This window comes from Notolabrus celidotus, chromosome 6, assembly GCF_009762535.1.
Source record: "Notolabrus celidotus isolate fNotCel1 chromosome 6, fNotCel1.pri, whole genome shotgun sequence".
NCBI lineage: Eukaryota > Metazoa > Chordata > Actinopteri > Labriformes > Labridae > Notolabrus > Notolabrus celidotus.
The window spans coordinates 1,485,932-1,508,226 of record NC_048277.1 but is presented as its reverse complement, the minus strand read 5'-3'; the positions used below and the strand labels follow the sequence as shown (position 1 = coordinate 1,508,226).

The window sequence follows — 22,295 nt, the reverse complement described above, 5'->3', positions numbered from 1 at the left end:
TCTGAAAGTGGGATCAAAGCTGAGTCAACAAGTTCCTGCCTGGACAGACGAGACACCAGCAGAGAGAGGATAAAGTGTGCAGTCAGGGCAAAAACAGAGAGCAGTGTTTGAGGTGCTCAGAACCGGGCTTCAGATTCTTATGCTGTGAAATGTTTGGAATTTAAATCTGACCACAGAGAAAGCAGCCGGAGCCAGGAGAGGTGCTGAATGAGAGGCTGACCAGCTAACGCCACAGCATGCTGTCTGAAACAGAAAGTTCAAACAGCTGGGATGTTGACGTGGGGAGCTTTTGTCTTTTGTCAGAAACAGAATGAAGAAAAGTCTGCTTCACCAGAGACTGTTCACAATGTCCTCATAAAATCCTGAGAAATCAGATTTTTTCAATGAATAGTCTTCAACAACATACGCCAAGGACTGAGCCATGAGGATAAGACAACACAGTCTACCTTTGATTTAACTAGCACTCTGCTATGATTAGTTACCTTTAACTTAGAAGATAGAGACCATTGAAGCCTTTTCCACTGTTTCTTGATTACAAGAGGTAGATGGGTGAAGAATGGATGAAGTATGGAGGGAGAATGGATGATTTGTTTCTGTACAATTAATAATAAATATATCAATACATTGTCATTTGTAATCGAGGATAATAACAAACAAGAACAGGACTGAACTTACACAATTAATGCATGCATAAATCAGGGGATTAGCAGCGTTTCTCTTCAGTTCATGCTCAGTTTATGAAGCGATCATCAACTTCTCTACTTCCTTACGACTTAACCTGACGGCAGTGCCAGCATGTTCAGAGACAAAAGGTGCATTTCAACCAAGAGCCCCGGGGTATTTTAGCCCCCAGAACTACTTTACCCTGAACTAAAAGGTTCCTGTGCCCCCATTGTTGTCTGCATTTCGACCGTGGGCTGAAGTCCCGGGTAGATTGTGTAAATCAGGCCAGTGAAGTATGGAGGAGAAAAAAGTTAAAGGGACTACACCACCAGACCAGTAGAGGGCAGTAAAACAAAGAGGAATGACATTCATCACAGACGACACCATAGAAGCAGACGGACAGGCAGGTATCATTATGAGCAACACAACAGTTAGCCTGTTAGCATGAAGAGACTCAGCTGGTCTGTTTTAGATGGTGCTATATTTCATCACAGATGGATTCACTGAATCAACACGTGAGAGGAGATAAGCACGAGTAGTAAAGACGTTTCAACACGTCTTTAAAATCCTTTTGAACTCAAAAAGCCGTGGCAGAGATCGACCGGTGTTTTGGTTTAAACAGCGACCCTGTTAACTGGAGACTCTCAGCCGGATGCATCCCTCATAAACGTCTTTAGACCATCATTAAATATCTGATGAGGATATTTTGAAATCTTAATAAAAACTAAACTAGTTTGCATTCCCAGGAACTCCCTCTGTGTTTCAACAGCTGTGTAAACTCCACAAACACTGACACGTTCAGCTGAAGGTCTCCAGTTTACGGGGTCACTTTTAAAACCGGAACACCGGGAGAGACGCATTCACGGTGGGCTGAGAGAAGACTACTGTTACAAGCTGCTAAATCAAGAGAATCACAGCTTCTTCTTTTGAAAAGTACACACACATACAAAAAAGATAGAACAAATAAAAACTAATGAAAGAAAGAGAAATCAAGAGAATCACAGATGTGTGTGATGTTATTGTGGACGGAGGGAGGAATAAAAACACTGAGGTTAATCTACCAATCAGACATGTTCAGCATTGCAGGCCCTGCCTCTCGAAAGTCCCGGGACCTTTGAAAGTACTACCCCCCAAGCAGGGGCTTTTTGGGGTGGAGATTATCTACCCCTGAACTAAATTTAGACCCTGGTTCCTCTGGTCGAAACGCACGTAGATCCAGGGTCAAGTTTCTCCGGTCAAAAACGCCTAAAGGGAAGACAAAGGACCACACCTGACCCTACTCATCTCTAACTCCTCCTCCCTGCTCTGCATTGAGAGTGAGTTGACCCGACCCACTGCTGTCTCAGAGGAAGCTTCAGGCTTGAGATTTTTAACAACCTTCATGTTAGTCAAACCAGCACCTTTGTTTAAAGGAGGGTTAGCTTGAATAAGTTGAAGTAAAGTATGAAATGAACCTGAGTTCAACATTCCTCAAATTTCATCCAAAAAGCCATTTTCATTTTACCTGCTATGACTGACTCAGCCCCCAGGGGGGGTCCAGGACCCCTTAAGATCCAGAGTAACAGAGAGCTGCTAGTGTACATTTAAAATGAATATATAAACACACAACTGGAATGAAAAGTCCTGTTATTGTGCACCAGCCCTCATTTACACTGCTTTTAGCATTACTTCTATTACCATTTACAGGTCAGCTCACATTAAAGTCTTTAACTTTTACTCTTCATAAAAACAACTCAGCTCTGCTTTATGAAACAATGTCCGACCTATTCTGAAAGTCCATTTCAACTTCTCATTCAATGTCTCCCAGGAGCTGAACTCTGACAGCACTGCAACAACTTCCACTTTTTAATAGCTCAGATATGAAAATTTGCATCTTTATGTTCCTTTACACTTTCTTTAAATGACAATTTAAAACATCTTACAATGAAGAACTTTGTAGTTTTACACCAGATGTTGCTGTTACTGCACCTTCCACCATCATGTGACAGATTAAAAAGACTTTCTTCTCTTTATTCTATATTTGAATAAAATGTGACCTCTGAACTAAGTCCCTTTCTCAAACTGCAAACAGCATTTCCTGGGAGGAAACGTCTGTGTGAATATCTGTGAGCCTTATCAGACTCCTCTGTAGCTCAGAGTGACACACCCATACTTCACTCAGCGATAAGGGGCTCGAGGAGGGAGCAACAGTGTTTGTTATTCCCTGGATACTTGACAACAGCACAGAGGAACGGGCATCAACTTAAAAGTGTAAAAGACAGGCACATATGCTCTTCTGTATGTGGTCACAGGAAAAACTACTTCTATATAAAATAAAGTTGATGGTTTGGTGTGAAGTGTCTCTGCGTAAGAGCAGGATGTTAAAGGATGTCTGAAGTTTCTTCAAATTGTAGTTAATTTTAGGGATGGGCAATTCAAGCCAAAATACTATTCGATAATGTCAGGTACTGTTGAAACAGGTGTGGTCCTTTCAGACTCAGAACCAGTCCATCTGCAGACACTGTCAGATTTTAAAAACTTCTCTGAGGAACTTCTTAAGACAATAATAAAACTGAGGTAAAGTGCAAACTTTGACGGGTCCAGAAGTCTACAACAACGACTGTGCAGAGCAAAGCACCCAGCAGAAAACTAAGTTCAAAGTTATTATTCAAACAAAAAGCATCATGTGTACTCTTTGGGTCTAACTAACTTGTCCAGTGCACCTCTGGGTTTAAAAGCTGGCAGTCCTCTTACCATAAATTAATCCTTTTTCATCCCACAACATGGAGATTTACAGTGTAACAGCAGCAAAAGTAGAATAGTGTATCTGAGGAGGAAAATAAAAGACCTGCAGTATCTTCTCCACTGCATTTACTTTTACCTTCAGCTGTCAATCAGTGAAGACAGGGAGCAGGTGCTGAATCACCCTGCACATGTGCTTATGCATGCAAACTGGAACAAACTGTACATAGCATACGAGCTATATAACATACAAGCTCGTGACAGTGTAGCTCTGCAGCCAACTCTTGACTCCGCAGGGAAACTTCATGTTATTTTACTTCCTGTTCGAAAATGTCTGCCGACCTAAAGATCTTTTTTTAATAACTAACATGCTTCAACACAGCAGGTTAAAGAACTTAAAGCTTATATTTTTACACTATTGTGACAGTGAAACCCAGAGTTCATATGACTGTAATTTAGTTTGACTTTCATGATGTGTATTCTACTGTCATGCTAGAAAGGCCCAGAAGGCAAACACAAGCTGTGAACAAATCCTCTCAGCTTGTAACATGTCGTGGGTTTCACTGTGTTCTGATCTCTCCAGGTCAAAGGGTATCACCTGAGAGCAGTCTGTCATGTCGGACTTCTTCAGCTGGAATAGAGTCTCACGTCAGAAATCTTATCACGTCTGTCCTACAGCCTGAAGGGGACAGCTGACTCACACCCAAACCAGAACACGTCATCTCTCACTGTTTGCTGTCTCAGTGCTTATACACTCTCAGTTGTATAGGCTCCATAGAAGGACTCTATGGGGCGCCGTTTGTGAAGTTGTGCACACTGAAAATAACATCAACAATTCTCCACATTTAGCTCCAAAACATCATAAAAATGTAGAGTGAATTTTTAAAAGACACTTTTTATCACATTTAGAGGAACATTTGTGATCTTCTTCACATTTAATTTTGTTGTGAAAAATATATTACATTAAAATCATTCTAAAATCCAAATGCTAAATATAAATATTTAATGTTTAATCTAACTGTTAAATATAAATATTAATGTTAAATATAAATATTAATGTTAAATATAAATATTAATGTTAAATGTTTAATCTAACTGTTAAATATAAATATTAAATATAAATATTAATGTTAAATATAAATATTAATGTTAAATGTTTAATCTAACTGTTAAATATAAATATTAATGTTAAATGTTTAATCTAACTGTTAAATATAAATATTAATGTTAAATATAAATATTAATGTTAAATGTTTAATCTAACTGTTAAATATAAATATTAATGTTAAATGTTTAATCTAACTGTTAAATATAAATATTAATGTTAAATATAAATATTAATGTTAAATATTAATGTTAAATGTTTAATCTAACTGTTAAATATAAATATTAATGTTAAATATAAATATTAATGTTAAATATTAATGTTAAATGTTTAATCTAACTGTTAAATATAAATATTAATGTTAAATATAAATATTAATGTTAAATATTAATGTTAAATGTTTAATCTAACTGTTAAATATAAATATTAATGTTAAATATAAATGATAAATATAAATGTTAAATATAAATGTTGATTGTTAAATATAAATGTTAAATCCAAATGTTAAATGTTGCTCTACGATCCTAAATATTTAGCAAATATGAAAATTCACACTGCCACCTAGCAGAAATACCAAAATAAAGCTTCATAAAGAGATACAGACTTAGCAATAGAAACTAGCCATAGACTGTACCACAGACTGGGTCAGTTCTGTCTCTGAGTGTTGTCAAATCTCTTACTGGTCTCCAAAACTGCCTATCCAGCATTTAAAGGGCGGGCATTCAGGCTATAACCTGTAGGAGTCAGTACTGACAGACTATGATTGGGATATCTGTATCACTTTATGAAGCTCTTATTTTGGTACTTCTACTAATATATATATATTTAACATTTGGATTTAACAATTATTTTAACTTAAAGCTAGGGTTGGTAGTCTCGGAAAACCAGCATGAATTTGAATGCAGCTTTTCCTCATGACTCCGTCTAACCCCTCCCCTCCTCCCTCGGAGCTCCTCCAAAACGACCCCCCCCCCCCCCCCCCCCCCCCCCCCCCCTGCTCACATGCACGAGCGCTGCTGATTCTCGACTGATTCAAAACCGGTCCTCACCAAAACACTCTCATAGTGAAAGTTAAAAACACAAACAAACATGGCTGCTGTTAGTACTCACAACTATCATGCTAGCATTATACAGTTGTACTGGTGACACGATATCAGGAGAAAAGTTATAACACATATATAACACTGTAACAGCTCTACTGTTTGTTAAACGTGTTCAGTGTAGATGTTCTTAATTCCTACAGTGTTGACGGTCAGTGAAGGCATCAGGAGAGGTGTAGAGTGTGTGAGTGGGAGAGAGGAGAGACAAGAGGAGAAGTTCTTCATTCATTCAAACATTGATTGTTGTTTTGTTGGTTGTCGTGGTAACGGCCGACAGTGACCGGTTATTAAAGCTCAACGTGTTCACGAATCGGCTCGTCATCACTACAGCGTCAGGACGGACGCTACAATAAATATATATATTTTCTGTAGGACTTACTGAACATCATTAATTCTTCTGCTTGTTGGTGAGAACTTTTTAGACTCTGATCCGGACTACAGTCCTGAGCAAAGCACCTCATCAGGTCAGAGGGGACAGGCCCGAGGACGAGCGAGAGGGGCAGTCAGTAGAGTCAGGGGAAGTAGAGGCAGGAGACGGGGACTCGGAGGAGTGCACGCCGGGGAAATGTACGCGCAGGAGGAGGGCAGAACGGCTGGACGGGATTTGATTGGTTTAAAATTTGGGGAGCCAAAAAACGGTGATTGGTTGGTGTTTTCCCAGGTTTACTCCGGCTGTAGATAGCAGTTTTTTTTCACTCTTTTTTAGGAACACATCATGTAATGATTACCATCAGGACATAAAGATCATTTTAACCAGTATGACAAAAAGTGGATCTAAATCTGATTACCAACCCCAGCTTTAATATATTTTTCACAAAAAAATTTAATGTGAAGAAGATCACAAATATGCCCCTTAATGAGATAAAAAAAAAAAAAAGTGACTTTTAAAAAATTAACCACATTTTATGATGTTTTGGAGCTAAATGTGGAGAATAGTTGCTGTTATTGTCAGTGTGCACAACTTTACAAACAGCGCCCCATAGGACTCTGCTACAGGTGTCATTCAGTGAGTCAACTCAGAGTTGAAATGCTGGATGTAATACTTGTTCTATTCTTTAAACATCTAATGCCCTCGTCTGGTTCCAAATCAGTGATGTCTTTTTAGTAAATGTAAAAATAAATGTATAACTTTAAGAATCTGTACGTCTGTTTAAAGTGTTACAGGACTTAGAACTGCTGTTAACGTCCTGCACAGTATCATTGAAGAATTAAAGCAGTGCAGATATCCCTTATGAAAACATTATTGAACACTGAGGCAGCTTATTACAAAGCCTTCAAGGAGCAGCTGAGTTTATGACAAAACTCCCCGGGGGTAAAGTACAACCATATCACGTTCTCTGCTTCACAGCATGCTTTCACTCGCGCTGGCAGCAAAGTCTACTACTTGTTCTCTTCCTGCATTAGTGAGGTTTACAAAGCGCCTGAGAAAATCAGCTGTGACTTCAACATACTGAGCGAGCTGACACCGCGTGTGGTGCAAGTCTGATCTCTACCAGCCTGGCTGTATGTCGTGGACTAGGGAGCCGTTATATAACTCTGGAAATCTGCATACAAAACACATGGATTCTGTCATACACAATTAAATCATCCAAAATGGTTCAGAACTACTTTTAAAAGATTAAGCATGAGAAAGTATTCCTCACAGCTCAGGACTGAGACATGGAGGACACTGTTTTCAGGAAAAGGTTAAGCACAAAGTCCAGACTCATGCCTCCATGATCTCTCTGTGATCTGGCACTTTCTTTAGACGAGTCCAACAGATGACTAAGACCTTCATTTGGACTTTTGGACCTCCAGGACAAGCCTCACTGTCATGTGTTATGCCTGTATGTGTAATCAGAGCTCTAACAGATCATCAATTTGCCATACTGTATTTTCATACAGTCGTCTTTTTTGTTTTTTTAATTCCTGACTCCTCGATGTTTTATTGTGACTGAATTATTTTCCAGTCTGACCACAGCCTGGTGACAACAAGAAGAGAGAGAAGGAAAGGAGAGAAAGATTTGCATCTCCTGTATGGTTCATAAAATGGAAATATGAGGATGTAACTGAACCAGGATTCAAATGCATGAAAATCACTTCAGATTCAAACACACGGGAGGAGAACAATCATTGCTGCCTCACAGTGCAGAACCAAACAGACCAAATAACACCAACTGAAGCACTAAGTCAGTGTTTAAGGAAGGGCTTATCAAGATGACCTACATACATGATGGGACTGATAGCATATCCCATTTGGGCTTCATTCAAAGGCGTTTCATAAGGATGAGAATCAAGAACCAGATCCAGATCAGAACCAGTGCAAACTAATTTGAGCCATCAACATAATTAGCCTTTTCGCTAAGCAATTCTCTTATCAATGCCTTCCTCATGGTTCAGCGTGCCTTGTAAAGCATGATGTCATGCACAGACAAAGGAAATGAGAAAGTAATCATGGCAGACAGGAGTCAGAGGGGCTCCAACATGTAGGTTTAATTACCAAAAATGACTGTAACAACATAAACATGCAAAGTGTGTCTGTGCAATCAAAGCAAAAGTGGAAACACGGGCAACCTGCTGAGAACACGGTATGAAATATCAGGAGTGCAATGTGTTAGACTCTATGCTGCAGTGTCTCAGTTTAAAGACCCTCTCCACTTTCAGATGAACGCATCAGTCCTCCAGCATCCTATTTTATTTTTTATGTAAAACAACAAAATATACTATAACCAGAGACATATTCAGGTGGAAGTCAGCTAACAGGGTCACTCTTTAAACCTTGAAGCCTCTGGAAACATAAATGGAATATTTAAAATTCATATAGAAAATCAAAATGTAATGTGTTATCAAGCTTCAACACAAATCTGAGTGAAAATAAACATCCACAACTCTGAAAAAACTCGGGGGCGTGGCCTAACTCTTTGATTGACAGGTCAAGAGAGAGTTCACAGCCTGCATGTTTGAGCCATCTGACTCTGAATCTAAAGACATCAAAACTCCAGAATCTGAAAATGATTCATTTACAATGGTCTCTGAGTGCTGAGTCACAAAATACTTCAGGATCAGGACTTCTATCATTTATTAGTTTTATCACTCCATAGTCTCCGGGGCATCAGGACCATGGGACGCCCGGAGCAGAGGAGGCTGAAGGGTAGTATGTGCACGCAGAGGAGCTCGGCTCTGGGTGTTAGATTTAACATATATGTTTATATTTAACATTTAGATATAACATTTAGATTTAACAATCAACATTTAGATTTAACATTTAACATTTATATTTAGATGAAGAGGGAGAGTTAGTGGACCGGTCCTGGGGAAAGTTAGTGAACCGGTCCTGGGGAAAGTTAGTGAACCGGTCCTGGGGAAAGTTAGTGAACCGGTCCTGGGGAAAGGTAGTGAACCGGTCCTGAGGAAAGTTAGTGAACCGGTCCTGAGGAAAGGTAGTGAACCAGTCCTGAGGAAAGTTAGTGAACCGGTCCTGGGGAAAGTTAGTGAACCGGTCCTGAGGAAAGGTAGTGAACCGGTCCTGAGGAAAGTTAGTGAACCGGTCCTGAGGAAAGGTAGTGAACCGGTCCTGGGGAAAGTTAGTGAACCGGTCCTGGGGAAAGTTAGTGAAGCGGTCCTGGGGAAAGTTAGTGGACCGGTCCTGGGGAAAGTTAGTGGACCGGTCCTGGGGAAATGAGCGGAGCATATGCGGGACTGCTTTAGCTGCTTCGGGGCGGCTGTGGCTCAGTGGGTAGAGTAGGTCGTCTATCAATCAGAAGGTTGGTGGTTTCGATCCCAGCTCCGGCAGTCATATGCCGAAGTGTCCTTGAGCAAGACACTGAACCCCAAATTGCTCCCACTGTTGTTCAGTGGTGTGTGAATGTGTACGGATTCGATTAGTTACTGCTGATGGTCCCTAACTACACAGCAGCCTCTACCATCAGTGAGTGAATGTGAAGAGTAGTGTGTAAAAGCACTTTGAGTAGTTAGAAAGAGTTCATTTACCATCCAGCCACTCAGCCACGGCTCAACTCAACCGCGTCCCAAAGTTTCCCATAATCCACCACAGTTAGGGAAATAGAAGAATGACAACAAGCTGTGATCTTCAGCGGTGGATGTGCAGACAGGGACACACGAGCACAGCGGTGCAAAGAGCAGAGAGACAGCTATACAGACAGATTACAGGCAGTACGTGATTAGCAAACAAGCTAACAGCTAAGACAACACTGAGGGGAGCTGGTTGAGACGTCAGGAGACGGTCTGAGCAGGAGCAGAGTAGTTTTGTTGAACATGTGTGCACGTGACTCAGTGTTTCATTTCTGATTGGTTGGATATTTATGACGTAATAAATATCAGGTAAAACCAGCCCCCTTATAACCCAGTGTGAAAACATGTTAAAAAACCTAATTGAACATATTTGAAAAGGGATGGAAGTTGAGTTCTAATATTTTTACATAGTTTTTAGTATTTACATGTGGTCTGAAATATCATAGGTAGAACGTTTCTGTTGATTTGTGTTCCAGAGGCTGTAACACCAGTCAGCAAGTGCTTCAACATCTCAACAGAACAGTGAAGGTACGTGTGTCCTGTTCTATGTGGACATAAGCACAAGGCATCAATAATGGCATTGGTATCAATAAAAACATATCAATTCCCATCTTTATTAATGAGACCATTAACTAGTTTCTAAACATGATGGGCTGGAACCTCGCCCTCGAGTGAAGAAACAGTGAACAGCTGGCTGCCACAAGTCTCAAAATACCCCATCATACAAAAACCATCCACTAATGTTTCAATACTTCATGTGAATCAACTTTAAAAAGTAAGATTGTTTAATAACATCTTATCACCCTACACTTTTCTACTTAGCTCCAGTAAATGAGATTCTCTTCATTCTCATCTCTGCCTCATTACTCGATGCGTACAGTGAGTGAGTTTCTTAAACTGGGTTTCAGAGGAATGAGAGAATGTAAGTCACTCTGCCTCTCACACACTTCAGTAGCTCGGCCTGAATGGTACACACCATATGTTTGCTTTAATTGGTGCATGTGAGCCCTGAAATCAAACCTTTAATCCTCACAGTCTTAACCCCACACACCGTGTAGGTTTGGAGCAGGATTAAGTCTGCAACTCGCTAGCAGTTGTGACATTACATCCCACACACTATGTGCACACTGTGCCGCAATCTTAAAGCACAATTACAGTAAGTTAGGCTAAGGGTGCTAAAGGGTGTCTTGAGATAAGCAGCAAACAACTTGTTTGTGTGTGCTTAATGAAACAACAGCTCAGCAGCAAATCCCTCTTCACGATGATTTCTCTTGTTAATGTTGTCGTCATCGACGGAACAAAACTGGACAAATGTCTGAACCGTCCAGCTCCTCTTGGATGGATGTACTACAGTCAGGCGATGTCTAGACTTTATGTTGCTTTAGATGAACACCAACAGTATAGGCTGGGATTTGGACCCATGTGTCCTCAAGAGGTATAGGATTTTGTAGGCTAATACGCATTAAAACCATTTGACTGTCTGTGTACAGTATGTCAGCCTGCCAACGAGCTGCCAAGAGAGACTGTGTGTGTGTGTGTGTGTGTGTGTGTGTGTGTGTGTGTGTGTGTGTGTGTGTGTGTCAGACTTGAAACACGTTCAGATTTGATGAACAAAAGCAGCATAAACACACACGTTCAAGGTACTCTGATGGAGGGTCAGTTACAGTAACAGGCAGGAGAAAGATGCAGACCAGAATACTCTTAATCTGCTGATTCAATATGACAGTGTCTACACATGAGGCTGACCCTGACTCAGTGTACGATCAACACACACAAAAGGCACACAGTCTGTTCTCTAAACCGCCTACTATACTAGCAGTACAACTGATTTGGTCTAAATTCAGTATGTAGTATGTGAACAAGAGTAAAATCTGCAGTATGCCAAAACTACCTGGATGTAATCAGGAACATGTCTCAGTATTAGGGATGTAAGGATTTATCACAAGATGGCAAAAAATCAATACAAATAAGGGTGGATTAAAATCGATTCAACAACATTTGTGTTGCGATATTTTTTTTTTATTATTTTTAAACAGTAGAGGGCGCTATCTTCATTTCACTCCACTTGTTCCACATCATGAAGTCTCTTGCGCTGCTCTCTCGTCACTCTCTAAGTTGAGCGTGCAGGCAGCAGTGAAGACCAAGCAGCTCAGGATGCACCTTTCATAAGGGTTGCAAAATTCTGGGAATTTTCAAAGTTGGAAAATGTCCATGCAAATGAACTGGAATTTATGGGAATAAACAGGAATTGATTAAATTGAAGGTTGGCTCCTGAAAGGGAACTTAAATATAGTTGGGGAAAATATATTTGAGCATAATCCTGACTAAAACAACCAGATTTCATCAAGTACATTTCAATATCTCTGCTATTCCTCAATCACATGCACATAGCACACTGCTTAATGCAGGCTATTGAGACCACGCCCCCTACATGCACTGTGCATTCCTCCATCACATGCACACATGATTTCTAGAATCCAGGACCTCACTTTTGAGCCCAGAGCACAAGACTGTTGAAGCCACACATTTGAGCCTGTGGACTTCACAAAGTGAAGTCAGTTTGGATGATATTATGTGGTAATATACACTACCGTTCAAAAGTTTGGGGTCACTTAGAAATGTCCTTATTTTTGAAAGAAAAGCACTTTTTTTTTCAATGAAGATAACATTAAATGAATCAGAAATACACTCTATACATTGTTAATGCAGTAAATGACTATTCTAGCTGCAAACATCTGGTTTTTAATGGAATATCTACATAGGTGTATAGAGGCTCATTTCCAGCAACCATCACTCCAGTGTTCTAATGGTACATTGTGTTTGCTAATCGAGTTAGAAAGCTAATGGATGATTAGAAACATCTTGAAAACCCTTGTGCAGTTACGTTAGCACAGCTGAAAAGGGTTTTGCTGGTTAGAGAAGCTGTAAAACTGGCCTTTCTTTGAGCTAGTTGAGTATCTGGAGCATCACATTTGTGGGTTCGATTATACTCTCAAAATGGCCAGAAAAAGAGAACTTTCATATGAAACTCCACAGTCTATTCTTGTTCTTAGAAATGAAGGATATTCCATGCGAGAAATTTCCAAGAAACTGAACATTTCCTACAACGATGTGTACTACTCCCTTCAGAGAACAGCACAAACAGGCTCTAACCAGAGTAGAAAGAGAAGTGGGAGGCCCCGGTGCACAACTGAACAACAAGACAAGTACAGTAGAGTCTCTAGTTTGAGAAATAGACGCCTCACAGGTCCTGAACTGGCAGCTTCATTAAATGGTACCCGCAAAACACCAGTGTCAACGTCTACAGTGAAGAGGTGACTCCGGGATGCTGGCCTTCTAGGCAGAGTGGCAAAGAAAAAGCCATATCTGAGACTGGCCAATAAAAGGAAAAGATTAATATGGACAAAAGAACACAGACATTGGACAGAGGAAGATTGGAAAAAAGTTCTATGGACGGACGAATCGAAGTTTGAGGTGTTTGGATCACACAGAAGAAGATTAGTGAGATACAGAACAAGTGAAAAGATGCTGGAAGAGTGCCTGACGCCATCTGTTAAGCATGGTGGAGGTCATGTGATGGTCTGGGGCTGCTTTGGTGCAGGTAAAGTGGGAGATTTGTAAAAAATAAAAGGGATTTTGAATAATGAAGGCTATCACCCAATTTTGCAACGCCATTCCATACCCTGTGGACAGCGCTTGATTGGAGCCAATTTCCTCCTACAACTGGACAATGACCCAAAGCACACTTCCAGATTATGCAATAACTATTTAGGGAAGAAGCAGGCAGCTGGTATTCTGTCTGTAATGGAGTGGACAGCACAGTCACCAGATCTCAACCCCATTGAGCTGTTGTGGGAGCAGCTTGACCGTATAGTACGCAAGAAGTGTCCATCAAGCCAATCCAACTTGTGGGAGGTGCTTCAGGAGGCGTGGGGTGAAATTTCTTCAGATTCCCTCAACAAATTAACAGCTAGAATGCCAAAGGTCTGCAATGCTGTAATTGCTGCAAAGGGAGCATTCTTTGATGAAAACAAAGTTTGAAGGACAAAATTATTATTTCAACTAAAAATCATTATTTCTAACATTCTCAATGTCTTCACAATATTTTCTATTCATTTTGTAACTCATTTGATAAATAAAAGTGTGAGTTTTCATGAAAAACACAAAATTGTCTAGGTGACCCCAAACTCTTGAACGGTAGTGTATTTAACACATGTGATATGTATGGTACTAATGTTTAACTAACAAATATCACATAAAAAGTATTCATACAAATGTATTTCCATTAAATTACCCTCAATTCCCAGTTAATTCCCATGGAAAGTTTCCAATTTATAATATTTCCAAAATACCCCAGCTTAACTTCCCATGGAAATTTAACAGAAGTTTTCCACCCCTTTGTGACCATACTTTCCATTTCTTTTCTTTTTTTTTTTTAAGTTATATTTTTGGGGCTTTTTAGCTTTATTTGATAGGACAGCTGAAGAGAGACAGGAAACATGGGGAGTGGAGGAAGGGGGAAGACATGCAGGAAACGGTCGCGGCCGGGAATCGAACCAGCGACCCTTGCGTAGAGGACTGTAGCGTCTGTATGTGGGGCGCTTAGACCGCTAGGCCACCAACTCCCCTTCTTTCCATTTCTCTAGAATTTTTCTGAAATTTTCCAACAAGGTATTTTTGTACGCTCATTTTGAGTTTTTTTTGCAAGGTCCTGAAATTAAAGTGTGCAGTGATCTTATTTGAGTCACAACACACCTTCAAAATAATAAAGGATGACTTTGTTTACAAAGAAATATAAGAGAACAAATATATATCCCAACTGTCCATATCTGAGAATTGAAATAAAATAATAGTTATTTAAATTTTGAGTTCAATCCAGTTTTCTTGAAAATCGTTAGAGAATCGTGAGTGAATCGTATCATGGGTTGAGTGGATCCTTACATCTCTACTCAGTATGCATAGTACAAGTCTCCCTTGCGTACAGTTTCCCACAATGCACAGCGCTAACGTTCTGCTTCTTCTTTTCTCCATATTTGACAGGGGGAACTCAGGTGCTGTGAAAATGATTGAACTCCATATAAACCACTTCTTAACTTTTTAAATCATAAGTGATCCTAAAGAAGCAATTTATCTATCAGCTTGGACGTTGTTTACTTCCACTATTGCATACTGCATTCGTAGGTAGTATGCATCAGGCGGTTTTGAAAACAGCCTCAGACTGGTCGAGGCAATCTGTACATTAAACAGCCAGGACTCTGATAACTGCATCAATAGAGGCAAGCAGCAACAGTACACTGAGCTTTGAGCTTTAGCTCCAATTCGGGTCACCACCAACTCTGGAGAAAGATCTGTCTCCCAAGGAGCTAAATGTCAGCTAGTTACAGTTGCATGTTACATAACTTCACACACTCACACTCAGCTCAAACCCATTACAGGAACACACTGTCTTTACATCTTTCTAAGAAGTGTAAATTACTGACCTGTTTATTGAAGACTGAATTAAAGAGACAGGTTCCTCCACAGATCCACGTCACACATCCTACATCTCAAACTGTGGTTCACTTTAGATAATCCGCTGACATACTGCAGCTCAACTTGGCCTTTCTCACTTGAAGGCAGCCCATCTGGTCAGCCAGTGACAGTGACACTCTGCTCCCTGGTGTATTTTTGTCTTGCTGCTTCTCCCCCTGCGCTGATACAGGCAGCGGCACCCCCTTATATGTCTACTGGGCATTCCAGGAAGCAACAGCTTGTGCAACGGCTTTTTCTGCTCTATGGACATCATGCTAGATAAGTAGGAAAGGCCACGATGAAACAGCCTGAGATTAACATCTTCAGGGTTGGTTCACAGCAGAGGGAAGTGAAGATAAAAATGAAAAGAAATTCCAGATGAAGTTGTTGTTGTGTTTTGCTAACATTTGGAAACCAGGAGCTGCTTGAAGTCCCACTGAGGTTCTTTGCATACAAGAACCAAACAAGCGCTCTTGTTAGTTCTTCAGGTTTGTCTTCAGGCTAAGGGTTCTCCTGTCCTCATCTGTGACCACACAAATAAATAACACACTATAATGACATCTGTCTGTCCTTATTTCAAACAGTCAAACCAAGAAATCACTTCAGCCATGTGCCGACTCACGAGCTTAGGGTTCAATCCCTCTGCATTCCATTTACAAACTTCAGGGGAAATATCAGCATCACATTTTACCAATCATCCACCGGCAGAATACAATCCTACTCCATGTGCACTAAGAGGAAACCAGTGCTTTAATTAAACATTTCAGCAGATGAAGAGTCATCCTCTGCTTGAATATCCAGAAAAGTAACCCTGAGGAGTTTGTTGACCATGCATAGGACTACAGAGCAACAGCTGTTTGTCTGAGTTGTGTTTGTAGAATGCATCTCAAACACAGCAGCATGTGACTTACAACCTGCAATGGATTTCACACTTTTCCACTGATCATTCAGCAGCACTAAGTGGTGAAGAAATGTAGACATGAACTGAGCCAGGCAACAAAGTAAAGACTGTCAGCTAGCAAACTAAAGAATCACTTCCTGTTTACTTTCATGTTGCACAACTTTCGTAGGGTGTCTAAAAATCTATATGAAATGTATCCACACTGTACGCTGTCCTAATGCGCTGCAACGTAGTGCTGGGCCATAATTTGATAATTATCACAATACAATTTTTCTCAATGTAAATAAAACAAATGTTAGATAAAAAATTTGATCCATTTTAACCTGCAATTAAACCTCCCAACCACTGGGAAGGGGGGCGCTAATGCGCATTAAACGCTAGTTGCCACCCAACATTAGACAGAAGAAGGAGGCTGTATTGAACAGCCAATCATGTCGCAGGGTTAGAGGTAGGCGGGGCTTAAAGATGTTTGGAGCAGAATGTAAACACAGCTGAAATGAGCGACAGCGACACTGAAGAAAACTGAAAACCTAGCAGCTCAAAGCAGAGTGGTTAGTCTGACACTGAGTCGACTCTGTGTTAACTATTAACTTCATACACTTCATTAAATCTACTTTCAGGATGTGGGGAAAGGAGGAGCACAGAGACAACTTCTGCTGTGAATAGGGATGGGTACCGAATTCGGTACTTTTATAGGTACCGACCGAATTCCGTCGGTATTACCGAGTACCGATTCATGTAAAATCAAACAGTACCATGTTTCGGTACCTAGACGAATCCTTGTGACTGTGAGGGAGTTGAAGTATAGGTGATTTTTTTATACTTTCGCCCTGTAATAAAGTCAGAGGCTGATCGGGTGGACGTCTCTGCTCTCTGCATCTGCGCGGGAGCGCGCCAAACGGAGCCTGCAGCTGACGGGCGCGCGCACTGACCGCGAGGCAGAGCTGCAGGTGGATTAAAGTTTAGTTTTTATTTACAGTCTATGGTTGAGACGAACTCTCTTGCTCTGCCTACCTGCCCTGTTTATAACCGTTCTTGTGTGCGTGAATGCCCAACAAGTAAGTTGTGTGTCCTGTTATTATAAAGAGACGGAGAACTGACTTTGTCCCGTCTGCAGGCGTTCACATGTGTTCATTGATAAACTCCAGAATGAGCAATTAGACACAACGAGCACGTGTCAGCTAATATATCTAATCACCTATAGAATCCTGTTTCTGTTCATTTCATGTTAAATTAAATAAATATGTTAAATAAAAAATTTTTTTTATTATTAAACAAATTAACATTTATTACCACATAAACACACAAAAGTACCGAAAATTGGTACCGTCGAGTACCGGTACCGATTCCCAGGTACCGGGTATCGGTACCGTATCGGTTCAAATGTGAAAGGTACCCATCCCTAGCTGTGAACACTTTAATATCCACCACGACCGTAGGACAACTGAACACTGAATAACCGTGATGCATTCACTGCACTGTGGGAAACAACAACACTCTGCCTGTAACCCTTAGTAATCTTAAAGGGGAGAGCACAACTCAAATCAATACTCTATAAACTGATACACAGAATACAGTTTGATATATCTTTGTTGTAAATTTAAATGAAATTATGAAAATAATCTCAACCTGAGAAAAATAAGAATCTAAAAACTAAAACTTCACAAAAATCTCATTTTACATTAAAGACCTGCTTCCTGTTAGCACCATCAGAAATGATGGATTCAAGAAGTTCATCAGAAACTAAATCCAGATACAAACTAACAAACTGTCTTCAACTTTCACTCAGGAGCAAAAAACTGACTTTAACTTTAAATAAAATCATGATTTAATATTTTATTGTGATAACATCATTTTCAATATCGCCCAGCACTAATGCCACTTAATAAAACATGAACACAACCTTTGACTAACAATCAAACAATGCAGATCTAAACATGTTATCATGACGACATGTGTCCTTATGAACCTCTACATGTGTTTCTAATATCAGGATATTAATTTAATTCTCTCTTTTGACTAAACTATTGAGTGTCTTCAAGGAAGCAGTGATAAGTGAACAAGGGTGAAACCAGTGTTGGACAGTAACAAAGTCAATGTACTTAAGTGCAGTTTTTGAGTATCTGAGTATTATTTTTTGGGAACTTATTATTTTACACAATTTAAAGACAAACATCATCATTCTGACTCCTCTACATTTCTATCAGTGCTCTAGTTACTCTCTACTTTATCTTTGAAGTCAGCTGATGAGTCTTCTTCTCTGAAATCAGATCCCAAAGACCGTAAACTGTTGGTGTCCTTGTGTTTGGTTTGTCTCAGTGGTGTAGCCGTACCTGGGTTGAGCGTAGATCAAACGTTCTTCAGATCAGTCGTTCATGTAGTCGTGGTGATGATGGCTATGACTGAGAAGGATGATGATTCTCTACCTGAGCACCACGGCCATATTTTAAACCCACGTTTGAGGTTTTGAAATAAAGAATGATTGTTTGTATTGTTGTAAATCTCTGATCTGTTTACCACACAAACTTCATCACAGCCTCCAAAACATCAGCATCTAACCTGAGAAAGCATGTGGAGGTCTGGAGCTAACACACTGCTTTGATTCCAGAGGAACATTGGAAACTTGTCTGTGCTTGTAGTAACTTAGTTTAGATTTCATGGTAGACTTTAAAGATATGAAATCATGTTTTCTAGAGAAACACAACGGAGCAGAATGTTCACCCATGCATTCTTGACTGACCTCATGCTTTGTGAAAATACAACGTTAAGAGATATTTTAAAAAGTACTTTGAATACTTCAGTATTTTTAAAATCAAGTAATCCAGGACTTTAACTCAAGTCAGAATCTGACTGAACAACTTTCACTTGTATTGGAGTAAAGTTTGACCAGGAGGATCTATACTCTGACTGAAGTCATGAAGACGTCTACCTTGTCCACCACTGGGTGAAACTAGAGAAAAAGCCGTGGATATAAGCAAATAAACTACTGAATGTGTTCTAACTGGTTTGGTTTGTAAGCTTGGGTCTGACATTGTGTTCCCTGAGAGGCTTGTATTTATTTATGTGTATATTTTAAACACTAAAACTCCACAGGAAGAAGTCCGAGGACTGTCTTTGCCTCAGGGAAGCACTGTTTTCACATCATGACAGGATCATGAATCATTCAAAGCTCCAACCTGCTGCTAGAGAACAGGTGAACATGTTAGTTTGGATTCTTATCTGAGGGTAAGTGTTGAGACCTCTGTGATATGGATGTTTTTAAAGGGTCTGGATAAATACCATAAAAAATCACAACATGATTTCTGGAGAACTTGCATACAAACGTCCTCCTGTAGTGCTGAGCAGTGTGAAAGGTTTAAAAGTTCACATGGTTTAGTCAGCAGTAATGGTGTAGCAACAGCAGCAACAAGGTAACAATAACCCCTGTTTAAAGCACCATTTAGCAAGGATTTGTCCAAGTCCTGGACCTCTGAACCGTTAGCCCTTTATGCTGACCAAGCTCCTCCAGATCGACACTCACACTCTGCAGTTTTAAGCTGCTTGCTACGACTGCTCTTCCAAATGTTGCTTTACAAAACACCCATAATCCATAGGGAGGGAGAGAGGGAGCCATACCAGCACATGCTCACAGGGTATGATTACTGGATCCTACAGACCAGCAGCAGCAGCATGTTGTATGGAAACACCATTTAATATGAATGACCATCCGCTTCTACTAATCCATTATAGGACCCAAGTGCACATGAAGTGAAAGTCTATCCTGCTGCTGAAACATCAATCCACAACAACTGAGTTATCTTAGAGGAGACCGTCTCACTGGACTGGATTTCAGGTCTCTGAGGAGGTGGAGCCAGCTGCTGCACACAGACCGAAGGATTACAGGATGGCACACTTACAGGGATGAAGACAAGTACAAGTGTGCACTCATCTTAATAAAACTGAAGGAGTACTGTGGGTCCTTTATGCACGATTATACTGCTGAAGTCCTTTAGTGACTGTACTCATCTATATCTCCTCTTTAAGAATACTTTATATCAGGTTGTTTAACCCTGTAAAGCCTGAACCATCAAATCATTGCAAGAAAATTATAATTCTTTGAAAATTGAATGTTTATTGGACCTTCTGACGAATAAAAAAAAATGTAATAGCAATTTTCATTTATGAGTTTTAATTTGAATCATATTTGATTCATCAGGAATTGTAGAGTAAATGTATTGCTCAAAGTTTCCTCTTTTTTAAACAAACTAAAACATATAAAAACAACATTTTTAGCCTATTAAACTTTGAGTTTCCTTCAAATTTTTCCCAAAGTAATTTCAAAGCTTGAAATTATTTTTTTCCTCTTTTCCATGATGACATCATACATATTCTGTATCTGCTACACAACAAAAACCTAATGTATTGTATATTTCTTCTCTGAATTGTTCAGTTTTTAGTGGAAATCAATGAACAAAAGATAATTATTAACTAGGGAGCCATGGCAACATTCAACCAGTCATCAATCATCATGATACAGCAGGTTCCATATATAAAAATACAATATACGTTATAAATATCTCAATGTCTACTCTAAATATACCTCATTATGTCATTTAAACATGTTCTTAAATAATAAAAAGACTCTGAAAAAACTTGAGTGGGTCATCACACTGATGACGTAGAAGTCTCAAAAACTAATGTATCAAATATGATATGCTTGGAGTTATAGGGTTATGAGTTCAACTATGCAGCAGATAGTTTCCATCAAACAGACTTCTCTAAGTTTACAGTCACAGTAACACACAGTCCAGTAGGGTCATGCCTGTCTGAGCACAGGGCAGGAGGACCTAGGTATGTATTGTTCTGCTAACAGACTTCTCCTTGCATTCTAAACCTGCAATTGTAAACAATCTGTCTGGTACACCTTTCTGTGAGGCCTGTCCAATCACCTGTTGCAGCTCCACCTGCTCTGAAGTTACAGTAAAGGATGAAGAATGAAAGAGAAGAGCAGAAACAAGCAGCACACAAAGAGTTCAGAAGAAATGCACAGCATCAAAGCCAGGGTGAGCTGGATCTCACATCTGAGCCATGATCTGAACCCTTCCACAGTCCCGATAAGCGGCTCCTCACGCTCAGGGAGGAAAGTGCGGCTGTCAGCTACTTACAGAGTCCAGGACAGACAGGCAGACTGAAGGACAGACAGAAAGGGGGTCCACGGGAGTCCTCCACGTGTTATCCACAAAGTGTCCAAAGTAAAGTCTCGAACTGTCCCCGCAGACCGGTTCACAGGTGGATTCACCGCTTCAGCTGTGCTCAGGTAGAGACCTGTTCCTCACATGAGAGCAGTCCGCCTCTGCCGACCCTGGTCTTGTAAACTGGCATCAAGCTCAGATACAGAACATCGATTTTACTTCCGGTTAGTATTTTCAGAATAAAAGTCTGTAACTGAGCGGAGCTGCTACAGATATTGAGACTTTTAAAAGTCAATTAAAGACCCATCTATACAGTCTGGATTTACAACTTATTTTAATCTATCATTTTATATCTATTTTAAAATTACTTTTTATATTTATTTTTTACTCTTCAATTTGTATAATACTCTTTTTATTTCTATTTTAGTGTTTTTATATATATTTGACTTTTATCTTAAGCTTTTATCATTGTCTGAACTGGTCATGTTTTATCTTTTATTGTCTTATATCTTAACTGTTTATTTTTATTTTGTATTTATTTATTTATTTATCTATTTTAAGTTATATTTTTCTGTCTTTTTTTGCCTTTATTCGATAGGACAGCAAGAGAGACAGGAAATGTGGGGAGTAGAGAGCGGGGGAAGACATGCAGGAAATGATCATGGCTGGGAATGGAACCGGCGACCCCTGCAGCGAGAACTGTAGCCTCTGTATGTTGCGTGCCTAGACCGCTAGGCCACCAGCACACCTTTTGTTAGTTATTTCTGTACATTTTATTGCAATTTCTATGCATTAGATATATAAGATTTTTTTTATAAAAAATATTTTTTTTTCAATCCCTGTAAAGCATTTTGAATTGCATTTGATTTGTATGAATTGATTGATTGGTTGGTTGGTTGATTGATTGATTGATTGATTGATTGATTGATTGATTGATTGATTGATTGACTGATTGTTTTAGCTACAGATTAAAAAAAGAGGAAATCATTGACAATTTCAATTCTAATCATGGTTGGTTGGCCGGCTCTTTTAAATATATATTTATTCCAAACAACTGGTGGAAAAAACAAGAAGTGTGGATCTACTGTGGTATGAAAGGCTGTAACCTTTTT

The 22,295-nt window shown here is 39.7% G+C and overlaps 1 protein-coding gene across 4 annotated transcripts in view; it reads right to left on the bottom strand.

The window, feature by feature from the left end:
- The window catches only part of mical2b (microtubule associated monooxygenase, calponin and LIM domain containing 2b), a 108,568-nt gene extending 87,192 nt beyond the window's left edge, over nt 1-21,376 (bottom strand). For 3 of the 4 annotated variants that reach the window (XM_034685343.1, XM_034685344.1, XM_034685345.1), the window contains exon 1: nt 21,157-21,372. The gene's annotated coding sequence lies outside the window, so the exon portion shown is untranslated. Of the gene's footprint in view, nt 1-21,156 lie in introns of all 4 variants that reach the window. The other variant, XM_034685346.1, reaches the window with a different exon arrangement.
- Nucleotides 21,377-22,295: the final 919 nt, after the last annotated feature.